This window comes from Lotus japonicus, chromosome 1 (assembly GCF_012489685.1).
Source record: "Lotus japonicus ecotype B-129 chromosome 1, LjGifu_v1.2".
In the NCBI taxonomy this organism is placed as follows: Eukaryota; Viridiplantae; Streptophyta; class Magnoliopsida; order Fabales; family Fabaceae; genus Lotus; species Lotus japonicus.
In genome coordinates, this window is record NC_080041.1 from 118,408,692 (window position 1) to 118,426,317 (window position 17,626).

The following is a 17,626-nucleotide window of genomic DNA, read 5'->3' on the forward strand; positions in this document are numbered from 1 at the left end:
GGGTTTTCCATGCTCATATTGGGTTAGGTAGAAGATCTTATGTGATCAATATGAAACCTTATTGTTACGTTTGTCTCTTATGTCAACATGAAGTCTGATTAGGTTTTAGAATTAAAAAAATTCTGATGGGGTCACATGAGCGGTGAACAAAACCCACCTTGGCTTGAGGATCCATCCCAAGTGTTTAGGGTCGGGTTGGACCCATGGATAAAAAAATATGCGTTACTTCAAATCTGGTATTGGGTCGAGGGTCAATTTGAACTCATCCTGAATATGTAAATACTAGTACTTTTACCCGTGCGATGCACGGGGGGTTATTCATTTTTGTTTATCGTATGTATTTTTTATTTCTAAATTTGTGCTTTTTTAATGTTTATAGAAAGAAAATTTATGAATTAAAAGAACAAAATTAATTTTAGATATAAGCAAACATAAATTTGAATTATGTTTCAAGTGATGAGTGTATTTGTTTTTATTTTGCAGAAGCGCAAAATGTTTATTTTTTTTATGGTTTTTGTCCTTACTTTTCTTCTATAAGTTTTGATTAAAAATGTACTAACCACTGCGTTGCATAAGAAGTCTTCGTCTATGTTTACCATCACTTAAATACTCTCAAGTTTTTTTCCAAACAAATCATGCCCTTAAAAGCTGATATGATAATAGTAAAGTAGCAAAAAGTCTTCTAAGATTGTTAGCAGTACTGCAATGCAAAGCTTTTATTACTTCACCAGTGTATTCTGGATCATCTTCAAGTAAGCTCATCGTATAGCACACGTACTTAATGTGTCATATGAAACTTCGTATATATTTTTGTTAAGTTAGGAAATGAATGAGCCCCTCTGTAAAATTTAGCAATAACCTCAGATAATTTTCACTTTTTTATAACCTTTAATTTCTCAAAATATGTGCTTTTTTTTATTACATTTATCAAGAGAAATTTTATGAATTAAAAGTATAAAACTAAATTTAGATAAAGAAATCATAAATTTGAATGTTTTTTTTTACCCTGAAAAAACATGAAAAGAAAAACTCTATTTGTAATTCATGAAAAATTAGGAAGAGTCAATTATACATAAAAACTGTCTAATAAAAAGTAGGATGGAACTAAGAGGAAATCATTACAAAATCAAAGAGCAAGTTATAGCACATTTATACATTCTAAGCTGAAACATCAGTATTTATTCAATGTTAATACGTCAACACAGACTATACGAAGTGCACATTTTAAATGAACGGTGTTACTAATATATATAGTTGTAGGAAAAATGGTTAGTGGAAAAGTTATTTTTTTGGAGTGATATCATATTTAGTATTAAAACCACCACATGTATTCATATTATTTTTAATTAATAAATAATTAATAATTCTCTAGATCAAAACATATTAATTGTCTCCTATGGAATGCTCTAACTTATATGAACTAAATAGTAATGAACTAAATAATAATAAACTCATTTAAAAAATTCTAGGTAAATAATTAAAGTTTTAATAGAATTATAAACTATTTAATTTAATACTTATATAGTTGCCGGGCGCGCAAAGGAATAATGAGAATGTTATTTTCTGCATTGATATGATATTAAATCCACCATATTTATCTTTTATGGATTCATATTAATATTAATTATTATTTAACTTACTTCATGTTCCGGTTAATAAATCATATTTGTTCTGTTTTTAAAAGAAATTATTATTTAACTAATAATTCAATAAACCAAAACTAACTTTGTGTGCCCTATGAAATTTCCTAACTCATATGAACCAAATAATAATAAATAATTTTTATATATTTTGAGGTAAATAGAAGAAGCATATAACATGACATTAATGGGAGAATTGAAACCGTCAAATAGAATTTCAAGTGGAAGGGATAATGAAAATGTCATTTTTCATCTATATCTGATTTAATATTAAAATATCTGAATTTCATAACTCATATGAAACAAATAATAATAAATACTTTTCATATATTTTGGGGTAAATTGAAGAAGGATATAACATGACATTAATGGGAGGATTGAAACCGTCAAATAGAATTTCAAGGGAAGGAATAGTGAGGTCATTTTTGCATCGATATCATACATTTTCTATTATTATTTAAAATAGAGTTTATAAAAAACAATTCTTAACATACTACTTCATTTTATTTTTGAATTAAAGATGATAAAATGCCCAAAAAATTAATTTCAAAAAAATATAAATGAACTATAAATATTTAAATTTAAAAAATATAAAAAATGCATATTGGTTACGTATTATTATATGCATAAAAAGGGGTTGCGAAAATAGACATTTAGGAGTTACATAGAAATTAAAAAAATTAATTATTAGAAGTTTTAAAATTAAAAATAAAAAAATCTTACAATATTATTTCATTTCATTTGTGAATTAGAAAAAATAAAATGCATCAAAAAATCAATTTCAAAAATAACAATGAACTGTAAATATTTAAAATAAAATAAATAAATAAAAATTGATAAAAATGTTATTAAAATAAGTCTAAAAAATGCACATTGGTTACATTTTTTTAATAGGAAAATGTTAGTTGTTAGTAAATTAGTCTTTCTTAGAGATCGAACCTTGGAACCTTCACCCTTCACCCTCCGAAACCCTTATGTCTCATAGCTCTTACCACTTGAACTAATTTTCGGAGACGCATATTGATTACATAGTATTATGGCTAAAAAGCATTTTTGGCCCCTGATGTTTTAAGTTTGTGCAAATTCTGCCCCTATCTATTTTGTCGATGTTTCTACCCCTCATGTTTTTAAACAGTGCACTGTTTGAAAACATGAGGGGTAGACGATGCACTGTTTGAAAACATGAGGGGTAGAAACATCGACAAAAATAGAGTAGGGGCAGAATTTGCACAAACTTGAAACATCAGGGGCCAAAAGTGCTTTTTAGCCTAGTATTATAAGCTTAAAAAAGTATTACAAAAAAAAGTAATATCATTAGCATTTTTTAATAGCAATTAATATAAGCATCAGAATTTCACAATTTAGCAGTAGGATTTAGAAAGGTGCGCGCCAGCTTTTACGTGCATTTGTGTTGTTACCCATATTTTTGTAATAATTCAGCCATTATTAGATAAAGAAAAACAATATAAAAACCTATCTTTAGCGGATACAATAGATAAAATTAAAAAAAAAAACTAACAAATAATGAAGGGCAACTTTTAGAAGAAGGCGATATTGAAATATACAAAATTGGATAGAAATAGAAATATATAAATATAAATGATACAAAAGAATATTCCCTTCCTAAGCTAACTAACTAATATTAGTCCAAGCTGAAATCGGCAGCAGTTGCAATTCCTTTGTAATGAAAAAGGGATGTGAGATACCACAGACCTAACTCCCAACTCAAAAAGAAAATAGAAACAGTCAAAATGTAAGTTCTTTGGTAGGTGTCAAAAATAGAAACTGTGAGATAAAAAAATGAGGCCATAATAATCCTTTGTAATTCCTGATCCATCCAGCACAAATGTCAATGTGGTAGGCACCTTAGTGCCCTTGGACTGCTGGTAATTCTTGAAAATGAACAGTAACAAAGCTAGCTTATCAAACGTAGAACCTTCAATATTTACACCAATAGGAGAAAGTGTTATTGAACTGCTGGTAGTTTTGAGCATAAAGGTTCTGAGAGTGGTTGAAGGAAGTCATTCTTGGAATGAAATGTTAGCCAATGCAGAGGAGAAATTAACATGTTCTTCCCATTCTTGATTGTTGCAATTCCAAATAGATTAAAGCCACATGATTGTTGATGGCAGAGAGGTACTGGCAACATACGAAGATCCTTATTTGTTAGCAAAATCATTCCTGAGGTAGTCCAGACCAGTAGATCCCTTAATCAAAGGCTGTGTGCTTTGCTTAACTCTTTCTTAAGAATCTGTCACATACATGGTAATGCATTTTTCTCAAATAAAGTCTACAGGAAGATAAATACCATGTCCGGTTTGATGAGAAGTAAGGTTTTGTGCACTACAACAAAGTACAAACCAAGCAAATTGATTGAAAGTTTGAGTCTATTTAAATGGACATCCAATAATAGCACATCCCAAGCCAATATGAAATACACCAAACAACTACACTTAAAAGCAGTGGCAAGTTAATGTTTACCTTAGAAGCATCCCTTTGCTTTTCTTTCATGACAGTAGCCAGTGCTGGTTCAAACTCACCTTTTCGACTGGAATACGAAGGGAATATAATTAATAGAGAAAGATATTGAGAACTTCACACCTTTGCAATATAAAAATTCTCTCTCCCATACTCTCTCAATTCATGCCTAAATCAAAATTGATCATGCATGATTGAGAAGCATTTTGGTAATACAGATATATAGACGACATCTTACACTAATGGATAGTGCATGAGAATACGAAATTAGATATTAAATATCAATTTTAAAACTAACACATGGATTAGAATGAAGAGTGGAAACAGTTTTGAAAACAAATTTCAGTAGTGCACCTTAAGAAACTGTGAATAGGTTCATCTCACGTAACAGAACACTGCATAGAAAACCAAATAATAGGTACATTAAAACTACTACTAATAGAGTATTTATAACCATAACAATGTACACCAAGGCACGTGGATAGTTAAGGAATGAAGGTCCAAGCAATTTGATGTATTTGGGCAGTTTCACTTGTCTTATTAGAGGTGTCAGAGAGCCTCACACCCATCTGAACTATGGAAAAATAAAACATACTATTTTTTGAACCCAAAACTTGACTTGCAAAGGCTCTAATCCAGCTCATAGCGCAACGAAAAGTACCTGAAAGTTAAAAACTTGCTAGAATATCACGGATATTGTAAGGAGTGAAATTGTTGGTAAAGAATCAACAGTATGGTCTGTGAGCAGCAGTGATAGAAGAAACTGCACAAAAGAACCTCCTCGTGATCTTTCTTTTGCTGGTTCAGATCATTTTAAAAATACATGAGAAGAGAAGATATGATGAATAGATTGAATAATGAGGAATAAGAGGGGGGAGATAGATGTTAAACCATAAGTAAATTTCTAAAAAGATGAAGCAGCAGAGGGTGATGAGTAAGAAATTAGGGATTATTTAGCTCAGGGAGTCCAACATGTGTGTAACCAAATGAAAGATTCAGGAACTACAAAATGATGGAAAAAACACTCCTTTTATGGGAAAGCAAACAGAAAAATGGTGAAAGTTCTTACCGTGGGAACATAAGAGAACGTGATCGGTGAGCTTCAAAGGAAATGGAAGAAGATGCCGCAGTGTGAAGACAGAACGGTACCCTGCGGAATCGGTTTAATTTGCCAAAAGAAATAGAATAAATAAAATGAAATGAGTTTGGGATGAAGAACATGTCAAATCCATATCCATAACCACATGAACATCAAACGGGGAAGAGGATGGCAAAGGTTTGCACGAATGAGTTGCACGCAAAGTAAATAATGGATCCCTCAAATTCAGTATCTCCAGAGCAGAACTGCGGAAAATTTAAAATGAAAGAGAAGATGAGATCGTCAATCACATAGTAAGGTCAACTGGATGAACAAATGGGAAAAAAAGGGAAAAAGCAAATGAACCTTCACCGCGGAAATGAGAGGATATACTCTCTCAATTCATGCCTAAATCAAAATTGAGCAACTGCAAAATGTTTTCCAACGTTAAAGGTGATCAAATATCAATGTCGAGATCATTGTAACAATTAAGGACCTGTATGGTTATAATTAAATTTCATGAAATTTCACAATTTGTCCCAATCTTTAAACCCAAACCATTCACTCAACTAATTAAGCTATTACATGGTGAAAAAGAAAAAGAAAAAGAGTCAGGGAAAGCACCTATCAATTGACCTTAATTTTGGGGACAAAATGATCACATTTCAGTTCTCTGTCTCAGTATTTCCAGAGCGAACGGGCAAACACCAATTGAACCAAATGAACAACCTGCCTTGCCTTTCCTTGCCTTGATTCTCCATATGCAGCAACAATTCCTTGACATTCTACACTTAAAACTTCATCAGCTCCAATACTATGGTTAATTTCATGTCGTGGCACAGGAATTTTTAACTTTATGTTAACAAAATAAAACATAAGTTCATTTGAGATTAAAACAAAAATCCCAAAATCAACTATAGCATAGGCAGCCACAATTATGCAGATGAAAAGTTGACTGTGTTTTATTTTTAGAGTGAAGAAAAAAAAGGTAAAAATTAAGGAGAAGCACTTACAGAATTGTGAAGCCGCAAAGGGCTGCGATTTAGACACAATACCTGCGAAGAACAAAACACGGTGAGGAAGAACATAAAGAAAACGAAAGCATAAAAATAATGAACAGGCCTGTAGTGCACATATAGAACAATGAAGCAAGGAATATGTGAAGAACAAAAAAGAAGTGAAAGGAAAATCAAAGATAAGAAGCGAGGCTTCAACCAAGAGCAGAGTAAGAAGAGCGGATTCACAAATAGGGATAAAATGGAGGAGAAGAAGATTTTTATCACCTGCTGTGCGAATCTCGCAGTCTACCTATCTCACACCACACACAGTTCCTAATGGACGGAACAGATTCCTCAGTTCGCCATCTACCTATCTCCCCTACCTCGCACGCCGCCGGAGCCCTCAGGGTCTTCACCTCGTCGCCGCTGCGGAAAAAACGACAGGCACAACTCTGGGGTTAAAGAGAGGGCCTTGCGATGTAATGGGGAGAGGAATCTCTGGCCTCAACATCGCAAACAAAGAAATAGAAGAGGGAGAGAGGCGAAGAGAGTGAAGATATGGAGAGTGGAGACATTCCAACTTCCAAGTGAACGGAACAATTGAGAAACAAAATGGAAGCGAGTGGAAAACGAAACGGAAGGCTGAGGAAACGGAAGGAGAAAAAGAAACGTAAGAAAAGGGAAAGGCGAGGGAAAATGTGATTGAGGAATAAACGGCTATGATCGAATCTTGAGAAATAATGTATACTTTTACTAAAATGTCCATGCTAAAAATTAGATTATTGTGCATTAAGGTGTTGAATGACTGATTTGCCCGCAAGGCTGCAGAAACTCTGCTTTTATATATAGTATAGATAGATAGATAGATGTTATATGGGTAGGGGTGGAAATAGGTCAGACGGCTCGTCAGGGGCCTATGGCTCGGCTCGTTTGAGGCTCAGCTCGGCGCGGCTAGTTTATTAAAAAGGTCAGGCTTAGGCTTTTCAAAAGGCTTATTTAACTAAAAAGGTCAGGTCCAAACAATTTAAAAAGCCTATTTGGCCTGATAGGCCGGTCTACTTATATATTATTTTTATTAATAATATAAAAAAATATAATTTAATTAGATATAATTTAATTTTTTTTTAAACTGATGTATACTTTAGTATAAAAGAAAACCATAAGTCTATACCCTAACCTAGATTAGAAACACATATTCAGCATAGCACATCCTGAGTCACATAGCTGCCACTGTCGATCTGGCGCTGCCAAGTCCACCTATCATGCAATGATATAGGTTTAGTTTTTGAAATGCAATAATATAAGTTTTTTTATTTGAAAAGAAAGTGCAATGATATATAAAAGGCTTATTAGCCCGCCGGCCTAATGACCTTCTTTTGATAAAATTGTCTGTTAAATAGGCTTTTAAGAAGTCTTGTAGGCCAGGCCAGGCCTTAGAAAAAGTCAAGTCAAGTCATAAAATTTGGCGTATTGATAGGCCACAGGACAGGCTTAGGCCACGAAAAGAGAATGCAGGCCAAGCCTAGGCCACGTAAAGCTTGGCTCGGCTCGGCCTATTTCCACCCCTATATACTGGTAAATACCCAAGTTGGTCCCTGAAAGTGTCAGGCGCTGTCAAGTTAGTCTCTAAACTTTAAAAACTCATCCTGCGGTCCTTGAATGTGGCAAACGTTATTCAAATTAGTCCCTGGCGTTAAAAAATGTAACGGGACGTAAACAAAATCTTTTTTTTTTCCCTAGTTGGACTACCTACGTGGAACTGGAGTGTTGGTAAAACATTTAACAAAACTAGATACGAAAAAAATATCCAACCCATAACAATCAAACAAGAGAAATAATTAACCTATTCCTAGCTTCAACAATAAAATACCATAGCCCCAACTTACATTCCAGTGTCTAGAAAATCTGTAATTTGAGCATAAGACTAAAGCACTTGCTTAAATATTATAGCTACTATCCAATTGCATAATCAAATACACAAACCGCACACACTGATCCAATCTAAAAGTCCTTTATGTTCAATTTCATCATGACCCAATTCAGAGGTAAAGAGAATCTTCTTGTCCAGAATACCACTTCCATGGGTAGCCCAGATACACATATTTGCAATGGAACCAAACGATTTCTATCTAAGCCACAATCAACCGTTAAGCTTACAACTTTCCTCATTTCCTCATCTCCAAGCCAAATCAACCCCCCTTCAGCACTGATCTGAAGCTTTTCTCACCAAACACCGTAAACCCAACATCCGTAGCCACACCCACTTTCCGCAACCAAACCAACCAGCCTCCTTCCTCAGTGGCGGATCCAGGGCCCTGGGATCAGGGGGTTCAAATTTTACAAATGAACACATCGGTAAAAATATAATTAAAAACAACTTTAATATGTTCATACATTAGAAATTATACAAGTCATAGATGTCCTTTACGTGATTTCATATTTTGAAATCGTTGAACAACTTACACTAACACTAGCGATCATTTTCTCCCCTCAATCAAGGGAAAACTGAATAAAGTTAAATCTTGCATAAAACTTGCAGAAAAATATAAAAGCGACTTTCTCTTATCATTTTACTTACTAACAAATCATCATTTTGCAAAATATCTTAGTTTAAATTGACAAACTGAGGTGAGAAATTTAAACTGAAAACACCATAAACATATACTATTCTCATTGAACGTTTCCAATTCAGTAAAGATCAGATAAATGAATAATTCGATTGTCTCAAGAACTAAGTAACTAACTCAAAACAGAAAAATTGAACAAATGAAGCATAATTTGAAATTGAACTATTTTGCAGATGATGATTTTGATTGCTTCCAAACAAAATGCAGAACAATTCAAACACCAAAATTGATACAACACACGCTAGATCTCCAATGAATGTTGAAAATTGCTTCAAAATTTCAAGAAATCAAGAAAACTCAGTATAAACAACATCACATCTCGATCGGCATGAATTGCAATCTACGGCACCAAACAAATCAAAATGACAGCACAACTAGAAGTGAGTGTGTGTGAGAGAGAGTGAGAGGAGTAAGTGAATGTTTGGTGCAAATAAGTGCAAAACTTTGTCTATTAGCATAATTTAAAATTTTCAGGGGGTTCAAAAGAAATATTATATAAGGGGGTTAGTGCAAATTATTTTTGTTCATATGAACCCCCTCATGTTAAAGTGACTCCGTCACTGTCCTTCCTCATTCAAACCTCCGACCCAGACTACCGCTGTTTCATCTCAGTTTGTTTCTCATTTCCGCTTCATCTTCTCTTCTCTCTGTCATGTGTATGCAGATTTGAATCTGAGATGCTCGCTCCTCCATCCTCTTTGATATGAATCTGCTTCTCTGCTTCTCACGATGGAGTTTTGAAAGGTTTGATTTTGTGGGATGTGTTTGATTTTCTCAAGATTGAGTTTTGATTTGATGGGTTTGGTTGAAAGAAAGAGATGCATTATGTTGTCGATACGAGGAGAACCATCTCTGTTCAATCTTGTCTCTCATTCCCCAAAAAGCAGTACTCAGATCTGGGTTTCAAGGATTCGAACACAAATATGAGATTTATCTTCGTTGAGGTCTTGACCAAGGTGGTTTACGTGGTGGAGGTTGTGGGTCGTTTAAATGGGGATGTGGCTGGAGTGGTGGCTGGAGGGGGTGGAGTTTTGGGTTTTTTGGGAAGTTGAAGAAGGTGAAGATGAACAAGATGAAGATGAAGAAGAAGAAGTTGAAGATTGTGTTAATTTAATGGGGGGCTAAATTGAGGTTAATTTTTTTCCCCAGCTTTCATTTTACACGTGGACACTCCAGCATGGAAAAAAATCCATCTCAGCATTTTCGTTAACGTCCGTCATCGGTTTTAACCCCAAGGACTAATTTGAATGACATTTTCCACATTCAAGGACCGCGGGATGAATTTTTAAGTTTAAGGACCAACTTGAAGGCGCTTGACACATTCAGGGACCAACTTGGCTATTTACCCATGTTATACTAATTACTTTAGGTACTTAAGGTCGTGTTTGACCTAGCTTTTTTATAACTTAAAAGTTACTTTTAAGTAAAAGTTTAAAATAAGAGCTTTAAATAAAAGTAGAAGTTGTTTGTCAAAAAATTCCGTAAAAGTTACTTTTAAGTCAAAATTTGTTTGGTGAATTTTTCTTTTGAGAAATTGATTTTATTTAAATGGAAATCATCATCTGATTCTTTACTTTTTTTTTTTTTGCTGCATTGGAAAAACTACAAAAGGGTTAAGGAATAAAAGCATAATCACTCAGCATAAGAGTCATAATCTCCAGCTGAGGATTGTCCCATACATGGACACCAGGTTGCAAACTTTCCGCACCCAAACGAGCCAGACGGTCTGCCACCCTGTTGGCAATCCTGTTAACAGGTTGCAGCACCACAATCCAATCTCTAAGAAGCCAATTGTTGATGTCCTGAAGCACTGGCATGAACCGGGTCCTCTCTTGGTCGCCAAGGGATGAGATCAACTCTTGACAATCAACCTCGCATATGAGGTTCCTGAAGCCCCGCTGCCACCCACACTCCAATCCATCACGGAGCGCCGTAGCTTCCGCCAGGAGCGGGTTACCGCCGGTTTCAAAGGAGATGAAGCCACCCATCCATGTTCCCTTGCTGTCACGGAACACACCACCGCCACCCATGCGACGAGGTTCTCCACCAAAGCTTCCATCAACGTTCAGTTTCACCGTTCCCGCTGGCGGAGGCTTCCAACTATCACTCATATGTTGGTTCCCGTTCTCAACATTGAGGGGATCCTGGAAATGGATAATTTCATCATAGTCATGGCAGATGCGACGCCAAGCCTCCTGCAGTGTCCAAGGAGAAGGTTCAAACAACATGTTGTTTCTCCATCTCCAAATGCCCCACAACACCACCACAAATTGAACTCTGATGCTGCTTCGAGCTAGATTAGTGACCCATCTTCTGGGATCTTGCTGCAGAAAATCATCTCTGGACAGGATTCCCAAACGAAGCCAGATTTCCCTCGAATGAGGGCAATCCCTCATGCAATGAAGGATCGTTTCTTCCCCTCCTGAGCATCGGGTGCACCGCGAGTCTTGGCTCAAATTGCATCTGAAACGATACGTATTAACCTGCAAAGATTCATGACAGATAATCCAGATAAAAAAACGCAATTTCTCAGGGACTGCAAGCTTCCAAATCCAGTTCCACATCCCTGTTGGGGCCTGCGGATGATCCTGGGCATGGAGCCAGGCATATGCGTCCCTAGTGGTGTAGCACCCTGTCGGATTTCCATCCCAAATCCATAGGTCAGATCTCCCCCCTTGAAGCACTGGAGCAATCAGGTTCAATTTATCTCTGAAGATGGGAGGCATCTCCGTATAGGCCCGTTGAAAATTCCACTGGTTGCCTTGAATCAGGTCTCGAAGACTCAACCTGGTGTCTGCAATATTAACGAAAGGAAGCTGGTGGGCTAGGGCACCTAACCCGCTCCAATCCGCATACCAAACGGATGTGTCGCCGCTCCCAAGACGAAACCGAAAGCCATTATGAATTTTGTCTCTTGCCCTAAGAATACCTCTCCAAACAAGTGAGTCGGAGGTACGGTGAGGGGCATGTAAAATTGAGGATGCTGTCAAATATTTGTTAGCAAGAGCCTGGACCCAGAGTTTGTGAGGGTGATGCATGATACTCCACACAGCTTTACCTAACAACGTTGTGTTTGCTATTGCCATGTCCCGAACACCCAAACCGCCTCTCTCCTTGTGATCAACCAGTTTGTTCCAACCAATCAAATGCCAACCTGGTCTACCTGAGCCCTTCGACCAAATGAACGATCTCATGGTCTTGTTGATCTGATTTAAGAGCCCTCTAGGAAGCCAAAATGCTTGCATGCAGTATGTGGGGATAACTGAAATCACAGACTTCACCAAACAAACCCGACCAGCCATGTTCAACATATTTGTCTTGTTTTAAGGAATTGTTTTTTAATAAAACTAATAACAAGGCATATGCACAAAGCATCTTCATTTCCATAGGAGTACTGTTCATACAACACTTCCAGTGAAGAAATCTTTGTTGCGAGGTGGTGTTTGCTTGGAGGATGATTTCAAGCCAGAATATATCCGGATGATGAAGCCAAAATTAAATGAATTCCCCCACCGCCGCACTTATTCCTATCTCTAGTCTGTCAAAGCTGATATGAATTGGACTGCATAAAGGGAAGCAACATCACACCACTTCCCAGTTTTGCAGTCGTCACCCAAACCGTACATGGAATCCATCCAAGAGTTTAGTCCCCGAGCTTATAGCCCACTTCAAAACACAAGTGGTTGAAACATTTTATCATATGGTGAGACTACAAAACCCATAAAAACACAAAACGCAACAGAATGTAAAATCCATAAAACCCCATAAAATGTAATTGACACCAAGGATTGATAGAGAATAAGCAGAAATAGTTTTTGTCAAAATAAGCAGAAAACTCAATCTCTTTAATTTGCTTCATGGCTATTAGCTCCATCAACAGAGATATTAGATTCTGATCTGGAAGCCATATTTGGAGGGAACCTGATCTCCTCTCTAAGATTGCAGAGGCAGAGCACTTTTGATGCCCATGTGCTTTCCTCAACCTAGGACAAGGAGAAGATCGCTAATCCTTGAGAAGATGATGGCTTCATCTCGAGTAGACATGGGCGAGTGGGCGACTTCAGCGTTGTCGCAATCTATTCTAAGAAGGTGACCTTCCTTTTTCTAGAACGAAGAAGAAGATGAATCACGAACAGAATAAGACGTAGGAAAGATAAGTTGCTTATAAGTAAAAAGCTCATCTCCATAACTTTTTTTTCTTAAAAGTTACTTATTTCTATTTTATGTTGTAAAAATAAGTAACTTTAATTTTTAGAGTTTTTTAAAAATTATGTTTGACCTAACTTATCTTAAAAGTAACTTAAAAGTAAAAAAAAAACTGGCCAAACACTACCTTAGAAATTTAATGTTTCTTGGCTCTGTTCCATTTCTCTTATCTATGGTGCTAATGATAACTTTCATAGCTTGTCACCATATCTGTTTCTATTTGTTTTTTATTTGAAAGCTGAATCAAATATATATTAAAAAGCCTCAAAGGGAGCAAAGAGATCACCGGTCCAGAAACATTGCCTCAAAACATATGAAACCCTCCACTATGGCCATTAGAGATCTTTGAGAATGAGTTTCAATAAAATCTTATTAGGAAAAACCCAGTAGGATAAAAACCTAATGAAGGAAAAAAGAGTGTTCAATTCTCAAAGAGGCCAAAAATACACACAGACAAAACCCCACCCTTCCTCTAGAAAAAAACAATATTACATAACAAATGTTTAGCTCCAAATTCAGAATACACGCATGAAGCTAATCTACTAGCTTTCTACAGCCCCTTCCTTTATGCATACTTTATGACATGCCATTATACTAGCCATCCCACCATTCTTTCAAATAGGCTGCAATTCACCATTTGTGCCCCTGCAATCACGACAAACCACCTGCACAAGGGAACAAACACCCAAGCGAATCAAAAGATTTGCATACCTCAAGCGTGACCCTCATATGTCTGGCTTGATTTGTTTGGGATCTGGTCAGTATTAGTCATTCTGGTAACTCTTGGTTGTTACCCTTGCCCTTTCTGGGCTGTTCATAGTTTCTGTGATGTGGTCTTTGTGAATAACTCTGAAACTTTAATGTGTTGGAAATTATAAACAGTATTTTGATGTGGAATAACAACCTATTTTTAGAACTAGTACAGGGAGAGGATGGGGTCACAACTCGAGCCAGAAGGACGTGGTTGGTGGGAAAGGAGTTGGGGTTGAAAGCAAGAGGCTCAGAGGTTTGGAAAGCTCAAATTTGTGAAAACCACCCAAACCTCATTTGATCTCTTGCATGGGGAACCTCTAGTTAACATGGAATGTTTGTGGGTTAGGAGGTAGCTCAGTGAAACGTAAGGCAGTTAAGAAGGCAATAGCACAATGACGTTCGAATCTTCTTCTAATTCAAGAAACTAAATTGAGTGAAGGGAATTTTGGTTGGCAAGAAATATTCAATGACGAGCATTTAATTTCCAGCGTCAATTTATAATTTTATATGGGATGCCCAAAATCCAAAGGCTGCTCTTATTATTTCTATCAATTTGAGCAAAGAGTCACGCACATTAAGCTTGGGGACGTGAAAAGTTAGAGGAAGTATATTGCATGGTCTTCACCTCAAGGCTTGCATCTTATTAAAATGGACAAGGAGGGTTTGGTGGGATGTTGAGAAATAATGTTGGTGCGGTGTGGGGATATTTTTCCAAATCAATGAAGGTATGCAGGGCTGATGAGGCAGAGGTGTTAGCGATTTTACATGCACTTTTATTTTGTCAACAATTTAATGTGTTTCAGGTGGCATTTGGGAGTGACTCTTCACTTGTAACTAGATATTATACCCGTGCGTTGCACGGGTTTACCAACAATATCTTTTAACATAAAAATATTCAATAAAAATTATTATAGTTTAACTAAATAAAAATTAAATAATTTTAATTATAAATATTAAAAAATTGTGTTCAGAAATTTTAATAAATATTATTTATAGTTCTTTTTGTATAAATAATTAATATTACTAAAATTTAATTAGCATAGAAATAATTTTAACAATTAAAAATTATTTATTTAATAATATGAAAATTTATTAAGTTAATTTGAAATATATAAATTACGTAAAAAATATTAAGTAATAAGTGTTTAATGTCATGAAATAAGTTTTAATATCATTTTTTATATTTCTTACCTGAAAAGTCATTTGTTGTGACATATCAAGACCAAGAAGAATAAATTAATTTTAAATTTTGGAATTATAATAAGTGACGACTTCAATAGCCTTTTGATAAAAAAAAAATAGTCTAAAATATTATCTTGTGAATTTAATTTTGTTTCCAACTTATTTGGTTTACGAATGTTTTTTCACAGCCGATAGTCATGAGGCTAATCCCTTGAGGCTCTACGATGACGTTAAGTGGATAAGCCTGGCTTCTCACAATAAACATTTGTTCAACTTTGACAATTATTATTTTTCTCTATTATGCTTCCTTGAGTAATTTTTACTAATATATTATAGATCAAAAAATATATTTAATTTTTTTTTATCCATATTATTTAATATTAAATAATTTAAATTTTTAATATTTGTCAAATGCTAAACTTAAGATAATTTTAGTGTTTTTTTCTAAAAAAGTCAAAAAATTGATGAATTTTGTTTTTTAATATAAGTACTTGAATATTTTTTGACAATACCATTTTTTTTAATATATTATTACAAATAAAATTTATTATTTGTTAATGTATTTTAATACAAAGGTATGAGAGTTTTATGGTTTAAGGTATGTAATGTAAAACTCAAGTCTCATGTACATATAAATAGAATTTTTTAATTTTAAATCTTTAGAGTTTAATGGATATGCACTGACAGTGTAAAATAGTTTTACACAGTCATCCAATAAAAACATGCCACATAGGAGAGATAATTACATTTGACTTTAATTTTAATTAAAAGAATAAGATATTTTATGATTTGGCGGAATTCAATTGGATGTCTGTGTAAAACTATTTTACACTGTCAGTGCATATCCATTAAACTCAAATCTTTATATCTAAATTTTTTTTAATAAATATTATTTTCTTATTGAATTTAATTTTTAATATTTGTGAAATACAAAATTCATGTAAATTTTGAGTTTATGAATATAATGTTGTTATTTAATGTAAGTAGTTGAATAGTTTTTGACAATATAAATTTTTTCATTTTAATTTTATTATTGTTTAATCTATTTATTACAAAGTTATTTTTGTATGTTTTTAATACAATGTAACACTTGAGCTTTTCTTATGTATTTAATGTTAAAACTCAAGTGTGCTTTACATATATATATATATAGATATAGATGGGTTGGGGCCGGGGTATTGTGGCGAGGAAAGGCCGTGACGAATTTCATTGAATTGATTATCTTATGACGCTTGGTTTTTGTTATGATGTTAGTCATATTCTAAGAGAGGGAAATTCTGAGGTAGAAGTTTTGGCCAAGGAAGGGGACAAGGGGTTGCAAGCAAGGATCCTGTGTAGGTTTTTCATGGGCATATTGCTTTGTAATTAATATTCGACTTTTGAGACTTGGTTCTCTTTTATCTTCATGAATAAAGTTGCGTTTTCAAAAGAATAAATAAAAAATTATTATTCAATTTATTTGGTTTCCAAATGTTTCCCCACAGTTGATATCCATGATTAATCCCCTCGAGACTCTACGATCGCGTTAAGTGGATAGATCTCTCACAACAAAAATTTATACAACTTAGGTCATTATTATTTTTCTCTATTATGCTTCCTTAATTAATTTTTACTAATATATCATAGATAAAAAATATTTAAATATTTTTCAATAATGCACATATATGTTATAGTTAATATTAAATACCTTTTAGCGGCATTTTTTCCTTTTACTAATATATCATAGATAAAAAAGGACCTAGTCTATTTGGTAACTAATATCATAATTTCACGTAATGCACAAACGCTTAATAAGCTAAAACAAACTCCACATGACTTAGGTAGCGTTTGGTGACGGAACAGAACATAACATAACAGAACGGAACGGGACAGAACATGATGGAACAAGACAATAATGGTCTGTGTGTTGTGTTTGGTAACTCCTAGTCATTATAACAGAACCATAATTTTAATTACATATATAACCCTGCATGATTAATATTTGATTGAGGATAAAAAAATTGAACATGCATAGAAACCGTTTGTTATTTCTTATTTCATGAAATAATCACTTATTTCTTTAAAATAATCACTTATATATTATTTAAGTTGTTTCAGTGTGTTTTTAAAAAAATACAAAATTTGATTATCTCTTTAAGCTATTTTAAGTGCGTTTGTTTAGATTAATTTTTAGAGATTTTGAGAAAAGCATAAGTTTATTTGTGTTTAACTACTCTAATTAAAATCGCTTTTTTTAATCTCCTCTTGTCTATCATAATAGATTTTTATGATAAGTTAAAAGTAGTTTTTTCAAATAAGTTGTTTTCAGCTTTTAAAAAAAGACGAAACGAACATAATATGATTTTTTGAATTTAAAAAGTGATTTTGGATTAAAATAAGTGATTTTTTTATCAAAAAATTGATATAAGTGATTTTTTTATCAAAAAATTGATTTTTCTAAAATAAGTTGAATCAAATGAACTATAATTGGCTCGTTTGTCACTGCTTAAAAAAGTGATTTTACTTTTGACAAAAATAATTGATTTTATTTTAAGTGATGTTTTTGAAAAACAGAAATTATTTAACTTTGTCTACAAATATAATAAGTACTTTTCACTTTAAGAAGTGATTTAAAACTGTTTAGATAAAAAGATTTCAAATATAAATTAGGAGTATTTTTAACTG

The 17,626-nt window shown here is 34.1% G+C and overlaps 1 long non-coding RNA gene across 7 annotated transcripts; it reads right to left on the reverse strand.

Moving 5' to 3' along the window:
- Positions 1–3,162: 3,162 nt before the first annotated feature.
- On the reverse strand, positions 3,163–6,865 carry LOC130729759 (uncharacterized). Of its 7 annotated transcripts, none has more exons than XR_009016116.1 (9): positions 6,480–6,865; positions 6,210–6,251; positions 5,833–5,981; positions 5,563–5,692; positions 5,188–5,462; positions 4,780–4,916; positions 4,473–4,513; positions 4,122–4,188; positions 3,163–3,891 (listed from the first exon to the last, which is right to left on the reverse strand). It is a non-coding gene; the product is annotated as an uncharacterized LOC130729759 (long non-coding RNA). The 7 variants fall into 7 exon arrangements; XR_009016118.1 differs by having other exon boundaries at positions 4,780–4,881; positions 5,563–5,623; positions 5,821–5,981; XR_009016115.1 differs by having other exon boundaries at positions 4,714–4,916; positions 5,563–5,623; positions 5,821–5,981.
- Between the last annotated feature and the right edge of the window lie 10,761 nt (positions 6,866–17,626).